This window comes from Sciurus vulgaris (assembly GCF_902686455.1).
Source record: "Sciurus vulgaris genome assembly, chromosome: 7".
In the NCBI taxonomy this organism is placed as follows: Eukaryota; Metazoa; Chordata; class Mammalia; order Rodentia; family Sciuridae; genus Sciurus; species Sciurus vulgaris.
Window position 1 is genome coordinate 151,517,726 of NC_136467.1, and position 22,461 is coordinate 151,540,186.

General features: G+C 40.5%; 1 protein-coding gene across 1 annotated transcript in view; it reads left to right on the forward strand.

The window, feature by feature from the left end:
* CDKAL1 (CDKAL1 threonylcarbamoyladenosine tRNA methylthiotransferase) overlaps window positions 1-22,461 on the forward strand; it is a 629,759-nt gene that overhangs the window by 165,112 nt on the left and 442,186 nt on the right. The gene's annotated exons all lie outside the window — the stretch shown is intronic.

The following is a 22,461-nucleotide window of genomic DNA, read 5'->3' on the forward strand; positions in this document are numbered from 1 at the left end:
AAGCGCTTCGTGGGTCCCATAACTTCCATATGTTTTTGTGCATTAATTTTGAACTTTGGTTTATTAGGGATTGATTATAGAATGAAAATGAGACTTACCTTAGTCATCTTTTGAAATTTCCAAAATAAAATGATGTATCAGGATTAAAAATTTATAGTAGTGGTTGTTTTGAATTTTCAAAACAATACATCGCAGAAGCTTTTTCAGTGTTTTCTCTGTTCCTCTCTCTGCCTTCCTCCCTGTCTGTCTCTTCTTTTCTTTTTCCTTTTTGCAGGATTGGGATGGAACTTGGTCTTTTCTCATGCTAGGCCAGCACTCGACTGCTGAACTACACCCCAGTCCCTTAAGTATCTACAGACTACCACTAATTGTGCACTATTGCAATCTTTGGACAGTACTGTAAAATGAAATGGGTTTAAATATTTTGCTTGTTTTTGCCAAGGAGGAAGTTGAGACACAGGGCACACAGCTTGTAAGTGACAGAGGTGGCTTTGGATTGAGGCAATCTGGCTCCAAAGCCTGTACATTGACGTTGTGCTGTGATCCACATTGCACTCTGATTTCCTGCTCCCATCGAGAAGCACTGTTCTGAAGGTTGTTGGATGAGCTGCTTCAGCAGTGCCTCAAGATGCTTGGGAGGTTGCTGCCTGACCTTTTGTCTTGAGCACCAGACACACACTGGCCATTCAGTAACTTTTAGAAGAAAAATAATGCTAATGAAGATCCATAGAAGAAAGTTCAGGTGACCTTGGTTATGCAATGACTCTTAGATACAACATTTTTTTAAATTTATTTATTTTTCATTTTACAGACTTCATTTTCAGAATTTTGATTCATTGTACACAAATGGGGTACAATTTTTCATTTCTATGGTGCGTGCGCACGATGTAGATTCACACCATTCATGTAATCATAATGCACACAGGGTGATGATGTCTCCTATCTCCCACTCCCCCACCCCCCTATGTGTCGTCATCCACTTACCAGAGAAAACATCTAGCCTTTGTTTTTTTGGAATTGGCTTATTTTGTTTAGCATGATATTCTCCAGTTCTATCCATTTACCTGCAAATGCCATAATTTTATTCTTCTTTATGAATGAATAATATTCCATTGTATAGATATATATGCCATGGTTTCTTTATTCATTCATCTGTTGAGGGGCATCTAGGTTGGTTCCACAATCTAGCTATTGTGAATTGAGCTGCTATGAACATTGATTTGGCTCCATCACTGTAGTATGCTGATTTTAAGTCTTTTGGGTGTAAACTGAGGAGTGGGATAACTGGTGTGTGCATTCCAAGTTTTCTGAGGAATCTACATATTGCTTTCCAGAGTGACTGCACCAATTTGCAACTCCACCAGCAACGTCTTAGATACAACATTAAAGATAAGATTTGTGAGATGTGTCTTAGCTACAACATTAATGGTGTGATCCATGAAAGAAATAATTGAAAAGTTGGACATCATTGAAGTTAAAAACTTCAGCTCTACAAAAAACTCTGCCAAGAAAATGAGAAATCATAGTATAGGAGAAAATGTTTGTAAAACAATACATCTGATAAAGTATTTGCATCAAAAGTAAGGGAAGAATGCTTGCAAATGAGCAACCCAATTAAAAAATGGACAAAAACCTAGCAGACAGTTCGACAAAGAAAACATACTAGTGGCAGTTAAGCATATACAAAGATGCTCTACATCATATGTCATGAGTGAATCTCAAAGCAAAGCAGCAAGACTACTGCATAACTGCTATGGTAGCCCAAGTCCACAGCACCGATGGCACCAAGTGCTAGCATGATGTGGAGGAGTGAGGACTCTTCCTGCTCCTTCTAATCATAGAAGGCCTTCCATTCCCAAGCTGTAGAATGACGCAGCCACTTTGGTAGCAGTTTTGCAGTTTTTAACAACAGCTGTCATCCAGCAGTTACACTCCTTGACAGTTACCTAAGTAAGTCTGCAGCTTATGTCTACCTGCACTTGAGGTTTGTAAGAGCTCACTTCACAATTGCTCAAACTTAAAGCAACAAAGTTGTCCTTCCATAAGTAAATGCATGGGTAAAGTGAGGAACAGCTAGCCCATAGACGAGTGTTGAGCTCTTAAATGCACTGTCGAACCTTGAAGACAGAAGCGCCCTAAGTGCATGTGACCGAGTGGAGGAAGCCAGTCTGTATCTAACATTCTGCAGAAGGTGAACTGGGGGGATGGTGAACGTGTGAGTGATGGTCAGTGGGGTAGGAGGAAGTGAGAAGGAGAGCACAGAGGATGCTCAGGACAGTGGCACTGTTCCGTGTGACACTAATGATGGGTACATGTCATGGTATGTTTGTTCAAAGCCACAGAAGGTACAGCGTCTGCTGAACCCTCATGCAACGATGGGCTCCTGATGGTAATGACATCAGCCTAGACTCGTGACAGACGTGCCAGCCTGGTGCAGCATAGTTGTAGTTGGGAGGCAGTGAGGCAGTGGTTTTTAGAAACTCTGTACCTTTGCTCAGTTTTGCCGTGAGCCTAAAATTGTTCCAAGAAATAGTATTTTAAAAAATTAATGATAGTCACCAATGTGCATAGAAGTTTGACCGATGACTTGCAGAGATGTAATGTCCTTGGAAATCATAGAAGGCCTTCCATTCCCAAGCTGGGTTATCTAGGGATGGTTTCTTACTGATGAATTTGGACTTGAGGTGGGATTTTATTAGACAGACTGTGACTCTGCAGTAAGAGATGAGTTGAAGATCAAGTTAATGGGAATATTCATTGGCCAGTTTGGTTTGAGGATGGGAAAGCTGATGGATTAAGCGGTAGTAATGCAGAAAGGTAGTTTTGGAGACTGAGGAATAATTTTGGCAGCTGCGCTTAGTTTGCAGATGAGGACTCTGAGCTTTGAAGCAGTTGGTAACTTGTCTGGGATCTCCTAGTTAATGGAAAACGGGGCCTATTGGTGACCTTCTGTTCTTTTCCTGTTCTCTCTCCTGGTTGTCCCTCGAGGCAGCCTGTGTTGGTGAAGTAACTGGCCTTAGTGGCTGTCAGCCAGTCGTTGGTGGCCCTTCAGCTGATTTATTTTCCCTAGGTTGTTGTCTTAGCTTCAGTGGCGACTACTCAAAAGATGTGAATTTTGAGCAACCCAGAACACATCAGGGGATCAGTTCGGTTAGTGGTCACCTTGTACCGCCCCCTAATGCTTGGGTGGCTGGAACAGTCGATCTGTGCTTTGTCATTGGTGACACTCCTTTCCATCTGACTTTGCAAGCCGCTGCCACTGACCTGGGATTATTTTGCTGTCCTGCGTGTGTGCCTTCGCTGGCAGCCAGTTCCCATCGAATCAGTTGGGTCCTTCACAGCGTGGTCCTCCTAGCCCCTCCTCCATTGTCATTTCCATTCTTCCTGGATTAATGTCATTCATGTGCACTTTGCTGAACCTGTGAGCTGTTCGATGTTTCTTATGTAGTATTTTCAGTTTGCTTTATATTTACCTCGGGGTTCTCAACAGCAGTGGGCTGTTTACCCCTCAGGTCTCCCCCCGACCTTGACCTGTGTGAGAGGAACCTGTATGGGTCGCATGGTAGGATCCCTGCCATCTGCTTCCCCTTGTATTTAGCCCGTGGGAGGCTGAAGTGTGGTGGGAGCGTTCATCCCACGCTCCAGCTCCCTCCGTCCTGTTTTGGGTTGGCTGCTCCTCTTGCCCCAGAGCCACAGCTTTTGTCTGGTGGCGCTCTGTCGCGTCTCTTTGTCCGGGCTCCTGTGGCTGCTCCTCTCCATGCCTCTCCCGGCCTGGGGTGGAGACGGCTCCTGTCACCAGCCTTCGGCACTGCGTCCCCTCTTGTTTTTTTCTCACCTGCCTGAACTGTCTCGAATAGTCCCTTTATGAAAATCTCTGGTTATGCAGAGAAAACATCTGCTTTGCTGCTACCAGGATACTAGGTAGCCATGGAGAGACCAGGCTGTGCTGATGGAACACAGCCTGCTTGGCAGGAGGCTGCTTTCCACATTTGGTCCCCGCTGGCCTCTTGCAGAGAGTTGGAATACACAGCTTCTGCCACAGTGCGTTACTGCTGCTTCTGTTACACCAAGTAGTGTTTGAAAACGTGTGCTAGTAAGAGGCACTGATGAGGATTCCAATCTGTTGTCACGAACACAGAATCGTACATGACTTGTTTTCATTTTTGTCTCTCTTGGTTGTATCTAAATGGAAAATCTCTCTGGCCTTTCCTGCGTCCAGTTGTCCTGCAGTTCTGGACAGCAGCAGGCAGTATGCTGCCCTGGGTTGAGAGCTTTTGTGTCTTCGAAGCAAGTTTCATTTCTGGGGTTCATTTTGAACAATTCCTCATTGTTTCAATAGTGGGCCCGAAAATTCCATCTCCTGACAATTTTTGCCTTAGGTTTTACCAAGTTATAATGAATCTGTGTCATTTTGAAAATTTGAAAAGCTACAGAACTGAATTGAAGGGAAGAAATGGGGTGTTGAAAAGCTTGACAATATATTTCTTTCTCTTAAAAATATGTGAACGTTAATCTTGTTTTATATGGTCATTAAAAGCCTTTTTGGGGTATGAAAGATCTGAAAGGAGTAATTGTATGGGAAGTCTCTAAACAACAACAATAAAATCATTAAAAATATTCTCACCTTTGTAAAACAGTAGACTAACTGAATAACTTGAAGCACATGATTGCCAGTCAGTATTGCCTCTTGAAATCAGAAAAATGTTTTTGTCACAAAGTCATATATTCTCTCCAGTTAACCCTGTTGAAAGAGAACCCTTATTGTTCGTAATGTGTCTGCTGGTATTTCATTCAGTCTGATTCCAAATGCCTCAAGTGGGAGTCATGCAGGATTTTCCCAGTGTGGTATAATCCACAAGTTTAATTGATTTTCTGTTTCCTCTAACTTCAGTAATTGATGTCATCTTGGGTTGGACTGACCTCAATTCCCGGGTGCTTCACCAGCAGCTCTTTCTTAGTTAAGACATGCTGGTAATCTTCACCATCAGGCTTTGTACTTGGCATGTGGTATCTATACTGAGCATACGTTCTTGGTAAACAGACTCTACCAGGTGCGTGCAGGCAGGACTGGATCAGGTGTGCTATTTTCCAATGATGATGCTCAAGTCACTGTCCCATGGAGTCCAGGGTGAATTTCCTTCAGGTATTTTCTGGACTTAATAAGTGGAACAGTATTGGAACACAAAATCATGTGCCTTTTTAGTAGAATAGCTTTGCTTTTGATCTGTGCTTGAAAAGACGCTTTCATGCATCTGGTGATGTGGAATCTCACACACCCTACACTGGTAAAAGGTGGTGCATTGGTTTCACGAGTTAGGAGTATAGGTAGTGAGTCTGAGTAGTGAGTGTGAGTATAGGTAGGTACTGGTGTGAGTGAACAGGCGATGACTCTTACCTTCCGTTAACTCAGGGAGCCAGGGATGAGTGTCACTAGTTTTCCCAGTGAACTGATGTGAGGTGTTCTTCTGTGGCACGCTTTGGTAGCCCAGCATTTTGCCACCTCTTAAATGCCAGCCATTCCTCTCCTTTGCTCTTCTCATTCCTTTGTTATCTCCTTTTACTTCCCTCAAATGAAAACTCAGTTGCTACACATATATATGCATTCTTTCTAGAATGAACTTTTTATTTGTTGTATCTCTTTTAGGTAACAGTTTTTCAAGTCATAATATTTTTAAAAGTAAGAGAAGATAAATTTCTTTCTGGACCCCTGAAGTAGAGTTCTGCCCCCCTGAAGTAGAATTCTGCCCCCCTGAAGTAGAGTTCTGCCGCTGGACTTGACTTGGTTTTTCAGGTTGCCTTATTCTATGCCTTGGTGTGACATGATGGCTGGGAAGGTGTCTCAGAGGAACCAGTGTGTGGTGTCTATATTTTTGTGACTTTATGACGTCTTTAGCCAGTGAGTTAGTCTTTCTTCCAGCCACACACATACTGACCAGCTGCAGTATTATTTATCAGTGATGGTGTGAGTAATAGAGGTGTTGGAAAAAGTCTTCCTTAGGCAATGTAAATGGTCACGTATACTTTTTTCTTAATACAAGTGGCTAATTAACTTTTTGTAATGTTTTTCAGCCTTTAAAACTTCGTGGAATGCAAATAAATGTGTCAACTTGTCTCCCAACTGATTCTGCTGCTTTATGTTGGCTTCAGAATTGTTTTACCTTTTTCTTCTTTGTCTTAAATATAATTAATTGGCTGCTTTATTGTGTTCCCACTCACATTTTTTTCTTCCATTCAAAGAAGCCAATCCCAAAAAATCAAAGGCTGAATGTTTTCCCTGATAAGTGAATGGTGATATATAAAGGGGGTCAGGGGTGAGAGAAGAATGGAGGAACTTTAGATTATGTAGAAATGAGAGGGAGGTGGGTATGAAAGATGGTAGAATGAGACATCATTACCCTATGTACATGTATGATTACATGAATGGTGTGAATCTACATCATGTACAACCATAGAAACAAAATAATGTACACCCCATTTGTGTACAATGAATCAAATGCAGTCTGTAAAAAATAAAAAATCAAATGAAGCATTTTCTCACCGTTTGAAACCACCTTGCTTCGTGGGTAGAATTTATGACGTGGGTATTTGACTAACTTCTCTTTGGTGCACATTGTGGGAATAGTCTCAGGTGATGGTCCTGGGGCATATAACAGGCTGTTAACATTGCATTACTGGATTTGATTGTTGAAGGCAAAAGAAATTCATAGTGAGGCTCCCAGGCTTCCCGTGAACCAACATTTTTGTTAGTAATCCCTCTACCAATCTGGTAAAGTAGCCCATCTTAACTTGTTTTTATTGACAAGGACATACCTGCTATTAAATTGAGTTTACATGATTACTCTGTGAACTTGATAGTATCCTGGCAGATTGCATAGTGATGAGACTGTAAGTATTGCTCATTCTCTTAAAGATGTGTTTTCTAGAATTTTGTACAAACTGTTCATGTAAACCAGTTTATATTTGAACAGCTTTGTTTTTATGTCTGTATATTAATCATTTTCATTTCATGTGTTCCGTATACTCAGATAATGGCTATTTGACTCCCAAGGTTCTAATTTCTCAATCATTAATTTTTACAGTAAAATAGATGCATAAAATGTCAGTTCCAAATTTGTGCCATACCTATCTTCATCCTGTGTACTCTAATAGGAGTTGTTTTGTTACACACACACACACCCCACGTAGGTCAGTTCTTGAGTTTTGAACCTGCCATAGAAAACATGTTCACTTAAGTGTGTGTGTGTGTAGAATTTTTTGTTGTGCTGGGGTTTGAACTCAGGGCTTTGTGCCTGCTTCCCCACATCCCCAGCCCAATATATGTATGTATTTAAGAACTCTTATATAATTTTTAAAAGGAGACATTGAAGCTGAGCACAGTCGTGTACACCTGTAATCCCAGCAGTTTGGGAGGCTGACACATGAGAATTGTGAAGTCTGAGGCCAGTCTCAGCAATTTAGTGAGACCCTGTCTCAAAGTAAAAAGGGTTGGGGATGTAGCTTAGTGGTACAGCCCTAGGTTTCAATTCCCAGAACTGCAAAAGAAACATGCTTAAAAAGAGATGAGATTTTTTTCATATCCTTTATTTTAATGAATTTTTACTATCATTCATATGTGTTATTAAGCATCTGAAGAGGTTGTTTTCATTTAGAGAATCTTCTATTTTTGATTAGTAAAATATGACAATAGATAAGACTATGAACTTAGAGAAAATGCGAGCAGTTCTTTACAATTTTCAAATAGGCTGAAATAGTTTTTGTTGTGGTATATTCTGTTTTGGTATGACCATTTAAGCAGTAAATTATATTGATAATTCTCCTTTAGTACATTATGTTACCTAAAAACAAAGTGGAAACTAGGTCATGCAGTATCTGAAATTTTGGTGGGAGGATAAGTGTACAAAAAAATTATCATATTTAAAATTTTCTAAAATGCAAAGATTTATCGTCAGGGAAATAACATTATTTCATAATCACGTGAAAAATAAAACATCACAACTTAGAGTAATTTTACAGTTCAGATGTGGGTTTATAGGAATTTTAAATCTGATTTTCTCTTGAAAAAATTTGACTGTTGGAATAATTAATCTCTTGTGGGATGGACCTTTATTAGAAAACGTAGTATTGATATTAATTGGTACATGGTCAAACTGTTGAGGTGATTATAACATTTCATGTGTAATGTTTGTTTGATTTGCACACTTTCTTCATCCTATAACACACTAAAAGCATATAGCAGATATGTTACAATCACTTCTGAGACCGAGAGTAAATACCAATTTAATTTACTTACTTGTTTGAGGGGGGAAAACTCATTTGCAATATTTGCAGTTAAGATATCAACTGTGAATGAATCTGAGGTAGAAGCTCATGGACTTTTAGGTAGAAATTTATCTCAGTGCTACCATTTTGTAACAAAGTATACATTTTATTGAGTAATAAAGAAATAGTAATTGAAATGCCCTTATAAAAATGGCCTTGAGCACATTAAATCTTTATTGTAACCCCCAAAGTGCAGGTACACCATTTCTTGAAGCCACTCTGAGAAGTCAGCTGCCGTGACAGACCGAGGGCCTCGGCTGAGCCTGTGAAGAGCTGTGCTGGAACACTTGTTTCTGCCACCCACAGGGTCTTGGTCACTGTCAGCAGCCCCACAGCTCGTGTGCTCTGTTTTGTGGGTTGTAAATCATATGACCTGGAAGGTCCCTCTACTCTGAAATTCTTGGAGTGTGGGTCTGTAAAGTAAGATTGAGTTAGAATCTGTCACTGGAAATGAGATGCTGAGATTTTGGACAGCTATCTCTAGGAAAAAGGATGTGACTAGTCTTTTTCTCAAGTCCCAATCTCTATGTGCTGGGTTTTACTTTTTCTGTTCCTTCCCATTTACAAAGTGCCCTTGTGGGGGGTGCTGGGTACATTTTCTTCGGGGTGGCTGTGTGTGGAGAGGGGCTGGGTGGAGCCCGGCTCCAAATTCCTGTGTCTTCACTGGATTCTGGGCAGCAGGAGGTGTATGATTCTCAGTGTTGCTCAAGAACTGTGGGACTCTCTGAGGCAACCTTGATACCCTCCCAGGGACACATTTATTTTTAGGACTTTGAGGCAGGTAGATTTCATTTTGCCGACAATTTGTTAAGGGAAAATGTACTCTAAGAGGATAGAAGCATCACCTGGCTGGGTGTGGTGGTGCATACCTAGAATACTAGTGGCCTTGGAGGTGGAGGCAGGCGGATTCCGAGTTCAAAGCCAGCCTTAGCAACTTAGCAAGACCCTATTTCAAAATAAAATAAACAAATAAATAAATAAAATGGTCTGGGGATGTGGCTCAGTGGTTAAGTAACTCTGGGTTCAATCCCTGGTACCCCCCGCAACAAAATGCCCATCCCTGGAGCGGTGATTCTCAGGAGTGTTTGCTGGCTCTGCAGGACGCCCACTGAGGCTTACCCAGGGTCCTGTGCCACCTAGACCTTCTTCCCTCACATTCATGAGAACAAGTCACAGGGCAAGGGAACCGTTTCAGGGAGTGACCTTGAATCTTCTTCATATATTTAACAATTATTTACAAACTTCATTATCATTATCAATACAATTATTGGTGGCCCATTTCCTAGCCCTGCCCCCAGAGCTTTAAAAAGAAATGGGATTTGCCTTTAACTTACAGTGTTGAAAGTATTTGAAGGCCTACTTGCCTTGCTTCCAAGAACATTGTTAGGGGGTGGGTGGTGGTGGTCGCTCTAATCCCAGCGACTGACTCAGGAGGCTGAGGCAGGAGGATCCAAGTTCAAAACCAGATTCAGCAACGTAGTGAGGCCATCTCAAAATAAAAAAGTAAAAAATCTGGGCATGTGGCTAAGTGGTAAAGTGCCTCTGGGTTCAGTCCCCAGAAACCCACCTGCAAAAACAAACAACCACTGCCAGCACTGCAGGTCTCCATAGGAGCACGGTGGCAGTAAGTATAGTATAGTGGCAGCTGGAACTAACTTCTCTTCACCTCCACCTGGCTCACCCTTTCCCTCTGCATGAGCTCATTTGTACTCTGTAGGATGCTCAGCCTTGGCTTACCTTGAGGGGGAACCTCACCCTCTGGTTCCAGAGCCCATGTGCCTTCTATTCCATGAAGCTGCTGATCCTGAACAGAGGGAAGGGAGACAAGGACAGGGAGACAAGGACAGGAAGACAAGGACAGGGAGGCCTCTCCATTTTAATACTCTTTCCTCATACTTGTTGAAGGTGATTCTTTCTTGTTCTCTTCAAATTCTCTCGTGTTCACGCATTTCATTTTCTGTTTGATCTCTCCTTCCCTGTTTCAAAATGTTTGAAAACATTTTTTTTTTAGTAGGAAAGAAAACTTTTTTCCCATACCACTTTTTAAAGATTTTTTTGTTTAAAAAAAGTTTGGAGTAGAATATTTGAGCTCTCCCTTGCTGTAAGGTGCTTAAATTAGGAAATGTGTGGGTAAAAGTATTCCTTTATTCTAGTCAACAATAAAAAATAGGGCAACCAATAAAAAGCTAATGAGATTCTACAGAAGAAATTCTTTTATCTATGTGTTTTTAAGGGTAATTTTTGAGTTTTTTTATGTAAAGCACATTTAATATATTTTTTTACTGTCAAATGGTTAGGTCAAGAAAATTGTTGCACATTTTTAAGGAATGGCCTATTTGTAAATTCTTGTTAGACGTATAAGCCAGGTAAGAATTATATCTCTAACTAGAAGTATTTTAATAGAGGTAGCTTTCAGTCTTTAACAGTTCTTATTCATCAGTTGTCAATTCTTAAAATTTCAAAAATTTTAAAACAACATTTGACTCATCTTTTGACCAGCACTCAGAAACTCAAGCCTATGTAATGTTTATTTTGTAAAATATATTTGGAATATTTTCTTTTTCGAAGGTCTGCCTTCTTGCTGTGCAGCTTCTTCATGCCAGGTCTTAATCTTTTCAGTGAAGTCTGGTTTTAGTGATAGGCTTTTAACTCAATTGGTTTTGAGAAGTGGAAAATGGAAAACAAGCAGGAATTCTAGCAGACATTCTGTGAAGTACATACAGTCATGTATAAAAATGGTATCCTGCCACCTGTCCTTTAAGCCTTTGCTGATTTTATTCCTTGGAGAGTCCACAACTCCCTCCTGTGTCCCACCATACCTGAAGTCATTGATTAGATCCTCTCTGTTCTTTGTTTACCGGTTGATTTTTTCCTTGAGATCTGAAGTCCCTTTAGGGCAGAAGTCAGTGCCGCAGCTCAGGACAGAATTTCTTTTAGAGGAGGCAGAGGTGTTTGTATTTTGGTAGTTTTGTTTTGTATTTAACTGTTGGTGAAATATTTCATGCATACTTTTTAAGCTCATGTATAGGATCGCGAAACTTGTTTCAGTGATACTTACTCATTAAAGTACTGCATTGCAATATAAAATGGACATCATCTTTGTTTTTCTTGCATTTTTAAACTTTGCTTTCACCTTTTCTGTAGGAGGGCAGTGAAAACTCTCCTCGCCAGGGTCCAGGGATGAAACTGGCTTGGAGGCCCTGTGAGGTCCTCCCTGCTCTCTCCCCTCCTTGGCTTTTGCTCTTGTGTCCTGCCCGTGGTATGTGGCTGTTGGTTTTGATGAATTCAGCTCTGGATTGGAGAAGAAAGACCACAGGGACAGTGAGGCCCCTCTTAAGATATGTGGGTGGGATGGCTCTCCAGCGTTCTCTGCTTCCCTTCCTGTGCTCACACCTGGGGGTGACTGACTGGAACAGTAACAGGAGGAGACTTGACATTTTCATTTGTGACTGATGGGTGGGAATCTGAGCTTCAGTTCTGGAAGGTCAGCATGGATTACAAGCTCCAGGTGTCTTGTCTTTTCCTGATCCATCTCATTTTTGGACAGCTCGAATGCCATCTTTTGTGTGGTCTGTTGTCTCAGCTTTTATCATTTGGTGTGGTAATTTCAGAAACATAGGTTTGAGTCTGAGAAATGCTGCTGCTCTTTATTGCTGCCGTGGCTGCTTTAGGTACTGACTGGAGGCATTTGTAGCTTTGTTGCAGGCACCAAAGTTTTGGAGCTATGGAACAAAGTTGGAATTGAGCTACGTGAGTGACCTGAGGAGTTTCGTGAAGGCTGCTCAGTACTAATGTTGAGTTACTGATGTGGGAATCCTTTGGCTTGTGACTGTTTTGATGTACATTTGATTGAGATTCCGAGAAATAAGTTGGTTCTGCAGAGACCTTCCACTGTCATAAAAGGCACATCTGCTTGTAAAGGTGTGATGGAGACATAGAACTAAATGTGTGTTCTATGCCGTAAAGGCATCCTGTAGCAGGAAGAGGGCGTTCTGCTTATGTGGATTATTTGTCTTATATGTCCGTTGTTTACTATAACATAAACCATGATACCAGTTGTAATGAGCACATGGAAGAAAAAATGGCGTAAGAGCCCTCCATTCCAGCAAATGCTCTCATCTTCCCGAGTCCTGTTCATAGGTGGGCTTGACGGCGAGGATGCTCGTTTATGTGCGCCAGGAGTTTGGACACTAATGCTCATGTTTTCAGGGATGTGAACTGTTCCCTGGGACCTGACCTTGCCCTCCTCCAGCCCACCTGCCTGCAGGTGAGGTGTTGGATTCTTTGTCCTCTGTGTAGCTCAGGGAGCATCTAAGATGACCTCAGTCCCTTGGTGGCCTCTCTTGCTTTGATTTGCTCTTGGAGATTTGTCTCTTTGAACAATTGATTTTTATTCTCCCTTTTTCATTTTAAGATCTTTTTCTAGGTGCTGTTGTAGTAGGCAACATTTAAACCCTTCCTACTGGCTGAAGGAGAAGCAGCTGTCTAATCTTAGTAGCTAAGAATTAGGGCTTGAACCATGAAGATGTTTTTGAGACAATTCTAACATTATGTGAGATGTTTTCCAACCCAGACCTGTGACAAAAATGCTGCTTTCTTTCAACCCAACTTTTTAAGTTACTTTTTTCTTTCTTTTTCTTTTTCTTCTTTTTTTTTGTGGTTTATCCAAACTTGTATTGGTACTTATTTTCTTTTTTTTTAAATTTATTTTTATTGTAAACAAATGGGATACATGTTGTTTCTGTTTGTACATGGAGTAACAGCATACCATTTGCATATTTATACATTTACATAGAGTAATGATGTTTGATTCCGTTATTTTTTTCCTTCCCCCCATCCCTCCCACCTCTCTTTTCCCTCTATAAAGTCCCTCCTTCCTCCATTCTTGCCCCACCCCCCATTAAGTGTCATCATCCGCTTATCAGTGAGATCATTCATCTTTTGGATTTTTGAGATTGGCTTATCTCACTTAACATGATATTCTCCAATTTCATCCATTTGCCTGCAAATACCATAATTTTATTATTATTTATAGCTGAGTAATATTCCATTGTATATATATACCACAGCTTCTTTATCCACTCATCAATTGAAGGACATCTAGGTTGGTTCCACAGTCTGGCTATTGTGAATTGGGCAGCTATGAACATTGATGTGGCTGTATCTCTGTAGTATGCTGATTTTAAGTCCTTTGGGTATAGGCCGAGGAGTGGGATAGCTGGGTCAAATGGAGGGTCCGTTCCAAGTTTTCTAAGGAATCTTCACACTGCTTTCCAGAGTGGCTGCAACAATTTGTAGCCCCACCAGCAATGTATGAGTGTACCTTTTTCCCCACATCCTCGCCAACACCTATTCTTGCTTGTATTCTTGGTAATCGCCATTCTAATTGGGGTGAGATGGAATCTTGGTGTAGTTTTGATTTGCATTTCTCTTATTACTAAAGATGGTGAACATTTTTTCATATATCTGTTGATTGCTTGTAGATCTTCTTCTGTGAAGCGTCTGTTCATATCCTTAGCCCATTTCTTGATTGGGTTATTTGTATTCTTGGTGTAGAGTTTTTTGACTTCTTTGTAGATTCTGGAAATTAGCGCTCTATCTGAAGTATGAGTGGCAAAGATATTCTCCCACTCTGTAGGCTCTTTCTTCGCATTGCTGATAGTTTCCTTTGCTGAGAGAAAGCTTTTTAGTTTGAATCTATCCCAGTTATTGATTCTTGCTTTTATTTTTTGTGCTATGGGAGTCCTGTTAAGAAAGTCTGATCCTAAGCCAACAAGGTGAAGATTTGGACCTACTTTTTCTTCTATAAGATGCAGGGTCTCTGGTCTTATTTCAAGGTCCTTGATCCATTGTGAGTTGATTTTTGTGCATGGTGAGAGATAGGGGTTTAGTTTCATTCTGTTGCATATGGATTTCCAGTATTCCCAGCACCATTTGTTGAAGAGGCTATCATATTTTTGGCCCCTTTGTCTAGTATGAGAAAATTGTATTTATTTGGGTTTGTGTCCATGTCCTCTGTTCTGTACCATTGATCTACCTATTTTGGAGCCAATACCATGCTGTTTTTGTTAGTATTGCTTTGTAGTATAGTTGAAGTTCTGGTATTGTGATACCCCCTGTTTCATTCTTCCTGCTAAGGATTGCTCTAGCTATTCTGGGTTTCTTATTCTTCCAGATGAATTTCATGATTGCTTGCTCTATTTCTGTAAGGTATATCATTGGGATTTTAATTGGGATTGCATTGAATCTGTATAGCACTTTTGGTAGTATGGCCATTTTGACAATATCAATTCTGCCTATCCAAGAACATGGGAGATCTTTCCATCTTCTAAGGTCTTTCTCAATTTCTTTCTTCAACTTTTGTAGTTTTCATTGTAGAGATGTTTTACCTCTTTGGTTAGATTGATGCCCAAGTATTTTATTTTTTTTGAGGCTATTGCAAATGGAGTTGTTTTCCTTATTTCCCTTTCAGCTGTTTCATCACTTGCATATAAAAATGATTTAGATTTATGCGTGTTGATTTTATAGACTGCTATTTTGCTGAATTCTTGATGAGGTCTAGAAGTTTTCAGAAGGAGTTTTTTGTATCCTCTATATAGAATCATGTCATTAGCAAACAGTGACAGCTAAAGTTCCTCTTTTCCTATTCGTATCCCTTTATTTATTTTTTGTTTTGCTGTTATCATTTTTTTTATTTTATTGTAAACAAATGGGATACATGTTGTTTCTCTGTTTGTACATGGCATAAAGGCATACCATTTGTGTAATCATAAATTTACATAGAGTAATGTTGTTTGATTCATTGTTATTTTTTCCCTACCCCCCACCCCTCCCACCCCTCTTTTCCTTCTATACAGAGCTTCCTTCCTTCATACTTGCCCCCCTCCCTAACACTAACTCTAACCCTAACACTAACCCTTCCCTCCCCCCATTATGTGTCATCATCCACTTGTTAGCGATATCATTCTTCCTTTGGCTTTTTGAGATTGGCTTATCTCACTTAGCATGATATCCTCCAATTTCATCCATTTGCCTGCAAATGCCATAATTTTATCATTCTTTATGGCTGAGTAATATTCCATTGTATATATATACCACAGCTTATTTATCCACTCATCAATTGAAGGGCATCTAGGTTGGTTCCACAGTCTGGCTATTGTGAATTGGGCAGCTATGAACATTGATGTGGCTGTATCTCTGTAGTATGCTGATTTTAAGTCCTTTGGGTATAGGCCGAGGAGTGGGATAGCTGGGTCAAATGGAGGGTCCGTTCCAAGTTTTCTAAGGAATCTCCACACTGCTTTCCAGAGTGGCTGCACTAATTTGCAGTCCCACCAGCAATGTATGAGTGTACCTTTCTCCCCACATCCTCGCCAACACCTGTTGTTGCTCGTATTCTTGATAATCGCCATTCTAATTGGGGTGAGATGGAATCTTAGGGTGGTTTTGATTTGCATTTCTCTTATTACTAGAGATGTTGAGCATTTTTCCATATGTTTGTTGATTGCTTGTAGATCTTCTTCTGTGAAGTGTCTATTCATTTCCTTAGCCCATTTGTCAACTGGATTATTTGAATTCTTGGAGTAGAGTTTTTTGAGTTCTTTATAGATTCTGGAGATTAGTGCTCTATCTGAAGTATGATTGGCAAAGATATTCTCCCACTCTGTAGGCTCTTTCTTCGCATTGCTGATAGTTTCCTTTGCTGAGAGAAAGCTTTTTAGTTTGAATCTATCCCAGTTATTGATTCTTGCTGTTATTTCTTGTGCTATGAGAGTCGTGTTAATGAACTCTGGTCCTAAGCCGACATGTTGAAGATCTGGACCTACTTTTTCTTCTATAATCTGCAGGGTCTCTGGTCTGATTCCGAGGTCCTTAATCCATTTTGAGTTTAGTTTCGTGCATGGTGAGAGATATGGGTTTAGTTTCATTCTGTTGCATATGGATTTCCAATTCTCCCAGCACCATTTGTTGAAGATGCTATCTTTTTTCCATTGCATATTTTTGGCCCCTTTGTCTAGTATGAGAAAATTGTATTTATTTGGGTTTGTGTCCGTGTCCTCTGTTCTGTACCATTGATCTACCTTTCTATTTTGGTACCAATACCATGCCGTTTTTGTTACTATTGCTTTGTAGTAGAGTTGAAGATCTGGTATTGTAATACCCCCTGTTTCACTCTTCCTGCTAAGGATTGCTTTAACTATTCTGGGTTTCTTATTCTTCCAGATGAATTTCATAATTGCTTGCTCTATTTCTTTAAGGTACGTCATTGGGATTTTAATTGGAATTGCATTGAATTTGTATAGCACTTTAGGTAGTATGGCCATTTTGACAATATTAATTCTTCCTATCCAAGAACATGGAAGATCTTTCCATCTTCTAAGGTGTTCTTTAATTTCTTTCTTTAGTGTTGTATAGTTCTCATTGTAGAGGTCTTTCACCTCTTTTGTGAGATTGATTCCCAAGTATTTTATTTTTTTCGAGGCTATTGTGAATGGGATATTTTTCCTAATTTCTCTTTCTGAAGATTCATCACTTATGTATAAAAATGCATTGGATTTATGGGCATTGATCTTGTAACCTGCTACTTTACTGAATTCACTTATGAGTTCTAAGAGTTTTCTGGTGGAATTTCCAGGTTCCTCTAAATATATAATCATGTCATCAGCGAACAGGGATAGTTTGAGTTCTTCTTTTCCAATTCGTATCCCTTTAATTTCTTTGGTTTGTCTAATTGCTCTGGCTAGTGTCTCAAGAACGATGTTGAATAGAAGTGGTGAAAGAGGGCATCCCTGCATTGTTCCAGTTTTTAGGGGGAATGCTTTCAGTTTTTCACCTTTTAGAATGATGTTGGCCATGGGCTTAGCATAAATGGCCTTTACAATGTTAAGGAATGTTCCCACTATCCCTATTTTTTCTAGTGTTTTGAGCATGAAGGTGTGCTGTATTTTATCAAATGCTTTTTCTGCATCTATTGAAATAATCATGTGATTCTTGACTTTAAGTCTATTGATACGGTGAATTACGTTTATTGATTTCCTGATGTTGAACCAACCTTGCATCCGTGGGATGAAACCCACTTGATCATGGTGCACTATCTTTTTAATATATTCTCGTATGCGATTTGCTAAAATTTTGTTGAGAATTTTTGTGTCGATGTTCATGAAGGATATTGGTCTGAAATTTTCTTTCCTTGATGAGTCTCTGTCTGGTTTAGGTATCAGGGTGATATTGCCTTCATAGAATGAGTTTGGGAGGGTTCCCTCCTCTTCTATTTTATGGAATACTTTGAGAAGTATTGGAATGAACTCTTCTTTAAAGGTTTTGTAGAACTCGGCTGAGAACCCATTTGGTCTCGGACTTTTCTTTGTTGGTAGACTTTTGATGACTTCTATTTCAGTACTTGAAATTGGTCTATTTAAATTGTGTATGTCCTCCTCGTTCAGTTTAGGCAATTCATATGTCTCTAGAAACCTGTTGATGTCTTCGAGGTTTTCTGTTTTGTTGGAGTATAGATTTTCAAAATAGCTTCTAATTATGTTTTGTGTTTCAATCCTGTCTGTTGTGATATTTCCTTATTCATTCCGAATTTTAGTGATTTGGGTTTTCTCTCGTCTTCTCTTTGTTAGTGTGGCCAAAGGTTTATCAATTTTATTTTTTCAAAGAACCAGCTATTTATTTTGTCAATTTTTTGTATTGTTTCTTTTGTTTCAATTTCATTGATTTCAGCTCTGAGTTTAACTATTTCCTGTCTTCTACTACTTTTGGTGCTGGTCTGTTCTTCTTTTTCTAGGGCTTTGAGCTGTAGTGTTAGGTCATTTATTTGTTGAGTTTTACTTCTTTTATTAAATGCGCTCCATGAAATAAATTTTCCTCTAAGTACTGCTTTCATAGTGTCCCAGAGATTTTGATATGATGTTTCTTTGTTTTCATTTACCTCTAAGAATTTTTTAATTTCCTTCCTAATATCTTCTGTTATTGATTCATCAAATAATAGCAAAATGTTTAATCTCCAGGTGTTGGAGTAGTTTCTGTTATTTACTCTTTCATTTATTTCTAACTTCAATCCATTATGATCTGATAGAATACATGGTAGTGTCTCTATCTTCTTGTATTTGCTAACATTAGCTTTGTGGCCTAATATATGGTCTATTTTAGAGAAGGATCCATGTGCTGCTGAGAAGAAAGTGTATTCACTCTTGGTTGGATGGTATATTCTATAAATGTCTGTTAAGTCTAAATTATTGATTGTGTTATTGAGATCTATGGTTTCTTTGTTCAATTTTTGTCTGGAAGATCTCTCCAGTGGTGAGAGAGGCGTGTTAAAATCACCTAGTATTATTGTGTTGTGGTCTATTTGGTTTCTGAAATTGAGAAGGATTTGTTTGACATACATGGATGAGCCACTGTTTGGGGTATAGATGTTTATGATTGTTATATCTTGCTGATTTATGCTTCCCTTAAGCAGTATGAAATGACCTTCTTTATCCCTTCTGACTAACTTTGGCTTGAAGTCCACATTATCTGAAATGAGGATGGATACTCCAGCTTTTTTGCTGTGTCCGTGTGCATGGTATGTTTTTTTCCCCATCCTTTCACCTTTAGTCTATGGGTATCTCTTTCTATGAGATGAGTCTCTTGCAGGCAACATATTGTTGGATCTTTCTTTTTAATCCAATCTGCCAGTCTATGTCTTTTGATTGATGAATTCAGGCCATTAACATTCAGGGTTATTATTGAGATATGATTTGGTTTCCCAGTCATTTGGTTCATTTTTTAAATTTTATTTATTTATTTGTTTGACACAACTTGGCTCCTCCTTTATTTGACAATTCCTTTAGGATAATTCCTCCCTTTGCTGATTTGCTTCTTTGTTTTTCATCTCTTCCTCATGGAATATTTTGCTGAGAATGTTCTGTAATGCTGGCTTCCTTTTTGTAAATTCTTTTAACTTTTGTTTATCATGGAAGGATTTTATTTCATCGTCAAATTTGAAGGTAAGTTTGCTGGGTATAAGATTCTTGGTTGGCATCCACTTTCTTTCAGGGCTTGAAAAATGTTGTTCCAGGCCCTTCTAGCTTTTAGGGTCTGGATTGAAACATCTGCTGATATCCGTATTGGTTTTCCCCTGAATGTAATTTGGTTCTTTTCTCTCACAGCCTTTAAAATTCTGTCTTTATTTTGTATGTTAGGCATTTTCATTATAATGTGCCTTGGTGTGGGTCTGTTGTAATTTTGTGTATTTGGAGTCCTATAAGCCTCTTGAACTTGATTTTCCATTTCATTCTTCAGATTTAGGAAATTTTCTGGTATTATTTCATTGAATAGATTGTTCATTCCTTTGGTTTGTTTCTCTAAGCCTTCCTCAATCCCAATAATTCTTAAATTTCGCCTTTTCATGATATCCCATAGTTCTTGTAGATTCTGTTCATGATTTCTAACCATCTCCTCTGTTCAACTTTGTTTTCAAGGTTAAATATTTTGTCTTCAATGTCTGAGGTTCTGTCTTCCAGGTGTTCTATCCTACTGGATATGCTTTCTATGGAGTTCTTAATTTGGTTTATTGTTTCCTTCATGTCAAGGATTTCTCTTTGTTTTTTTTTTCAATATCTCTAACTCTTTATTGAAATGATATTTTGCTTCCTGTATTTGCTCTTTTAACTGTCGATTGGTGCGATCATTCAATGCCTGCATTTCCTCTTTCATCTCATCATTCAGTGCGTGCATTTGCTCTTTCATCTCATCGTTTGCTTCTCTGATCATTTTAATTATGTACATTCTGAACTCCTTTTCTGTCATTTCTTCTGCCATGCTGTCATTGGGTTTTATTGTTGTAACATCTAGATTTGTTTGCAGCATTTTCTTTCCTTGTTTTCTCATATTGTTCAGGTATCAGTGGACCACTGAGATATTGCAGATTTCCTTTATTGACTTACAATGTCCTTGAAGATTTCTATATATATCCCCGCTTAGCCTTCAGTAGGCTGAAGTTTTGGAGGAAGTTGATAATGCGGTGCTCCACAAGGAATCTGCCTCTCTAGGAGTGGTGGCCTTCAGGTGGGATATATTCCCTGCTAGTGGGCAGAGGTGTCTCTACTTGTTGACCAATGGTCATCCAAAGGGGAACTAGGCTGCAGGCTGAGGCAAGGCCTGTTTGGGCCTGTGTCTCTGGTTTTACCGTCCTTGTGGGGAAACCTCACCCGGCAGGGAAGACTCACCCGGTGGGGAGGTCTCCCTGGTCAGTTCCCTCCTAGAGGTTCCCCTCAATTTACAGCTACCACCTTCGCTGGGCTGCCTTCCTCTGCAAAGTTCCCAGGGGCCCGGCCGTACCTCCTGGGCCTGGGAGCCTCACCCTTCGCAGATGAATCTCCTTAAGCTGCCCCTCCCAGAGAATCTGCCCGCAGTCCTGGAACCTTCGCTCCGCCCTAAGCCTGTCTCTGTGTGGCTCTTCCACCCAGAAGCCTCCTAGATCCTGGGACCCTGCTCTGCACCTAATCGCCTGGCTATGTGGCCCCTCCTCTGAGCAGCCACCTGGGGCCCCGTACAATCATTCTGAGTCCCAGAGACCCGCCACACGCCTCTTCCTCCAGACAGCCGCCCAGTATTCCGTTGCGGTCACTAGGAGTCCAAGCAACTCACTGCGTGCCTCCTCCTCCCACCGACCACCCGTAGCCGGGGGCAATCAATCATTCCAAGTCAAAATGACCCTCCCTGTTCTTCCTCCTCCTGCAGGTAACCCCCTGGGTGTTCAGGAGCGGTCACTCTGAGTGGCTCTGAATTCACGTGACCTGCTGTACGCGTCCTCTGGGCAGCCTCCCGGAGCTCTGGTGCGGCCACTGGAGACCAAGCGACCCAACACGCTCCTCCTCCAGGCAGCCCCCCTGTGTTCAGGAGCGGTCGCTTTAAGTCCAAACAACTCACCACTCGCCTTCTCCTCTGAGCAGCCGCCTGGAGCTCCAATGCAGTCACTGCGAGTCCAAAGGACCCGCCGCGCTTCTCCTCCTCCTCCGGGCAGGCCCCGGGGTTCAGAAGTGGTCTGAGTCTAAACAGCTCGCCACGCAGCCCCTCCTCTGGCAACCGCCTGTAGCTCTGGTGCAGTCACTCCGAATCCAAGCGGCCCCGCCCCTCCTCCTCCTCGTCCTCAGGGCAGGCCCCGGAGTCCTGAGTCCACACAGCTCTCTTCGCCGCTCTTCCCCTAGGCAGCCTCCGGAGCCTCCGTGGTGGCTTTGAGTCCCAGCGCTGTGCTGAGCGGCCTCCTCTCCGATGCTCCCAGTTGTCCGAGTTCACTCTCGTATCCCTTTAATTTCTTTAATCTGCCTAATTGCTCTGGCTAGAGTTTCAAGGACAATGTTGAATACAAGTGGAGAAAGAGGACATCCCTGTCTTGTTCCTGTTTTTAAAGGGAATGGTTTCAGTTTTTCTCCATTAAGAATGATGTTGGCCATGGGCTTAGCATAAATAACCTTTACAATGTTCAGGTATGTTCCTACTATCCCTATTTTTTCTAGTGTTTTGAGCATGAAGGGGTGTCGTATTTTGTCAAACACTTTTTTTGTGTCAATTGAAATAACCATATGATTCTTATCCTTAAGTCTATTGACATGATGGATTACGTTTATTGATTTACGAATGTTAAACCATCCTTGCTTTCCAGGGATGAACCCCACTTGATTGTGGTGCATGATTTTCTTAATATGCTTTTGAATACGGTTTGCCAATATTTTGTTAAGAATCTTTGCATCTATATTCATCAAGGATATTGGTCTAAAATTTTCTTTCCTTGATGTGTCTTTTCCTGGTTTGGGTATGAGGGTGATATTAGCTTCATAGAATGAGTTTGGTAGGGTACCCTCCTTTTCTATTTCCTGGAATACTTTGAGAATATTGGAATGAGATCTTCTTTGAAGGTCTTATAGAACTTGGCTGAGAATCCGTCTGGTCCTGGGCTTTTCTTGGATGGTAGATTTTTAATGGTTTCTTCTACTTCATTGCTTGATATTGATCTGTTTAAATCGTGTATGTCCTCCTGGTTCAGTTTGGGAGGAGCATATGTCTCTAGAAATTTGTCAATGTCTTCGGTAGTTTCTATTTTGTTGGAATACAGATTTTCAAAGTAGCTTCTCATTATTTTATGTATCTTGGTGT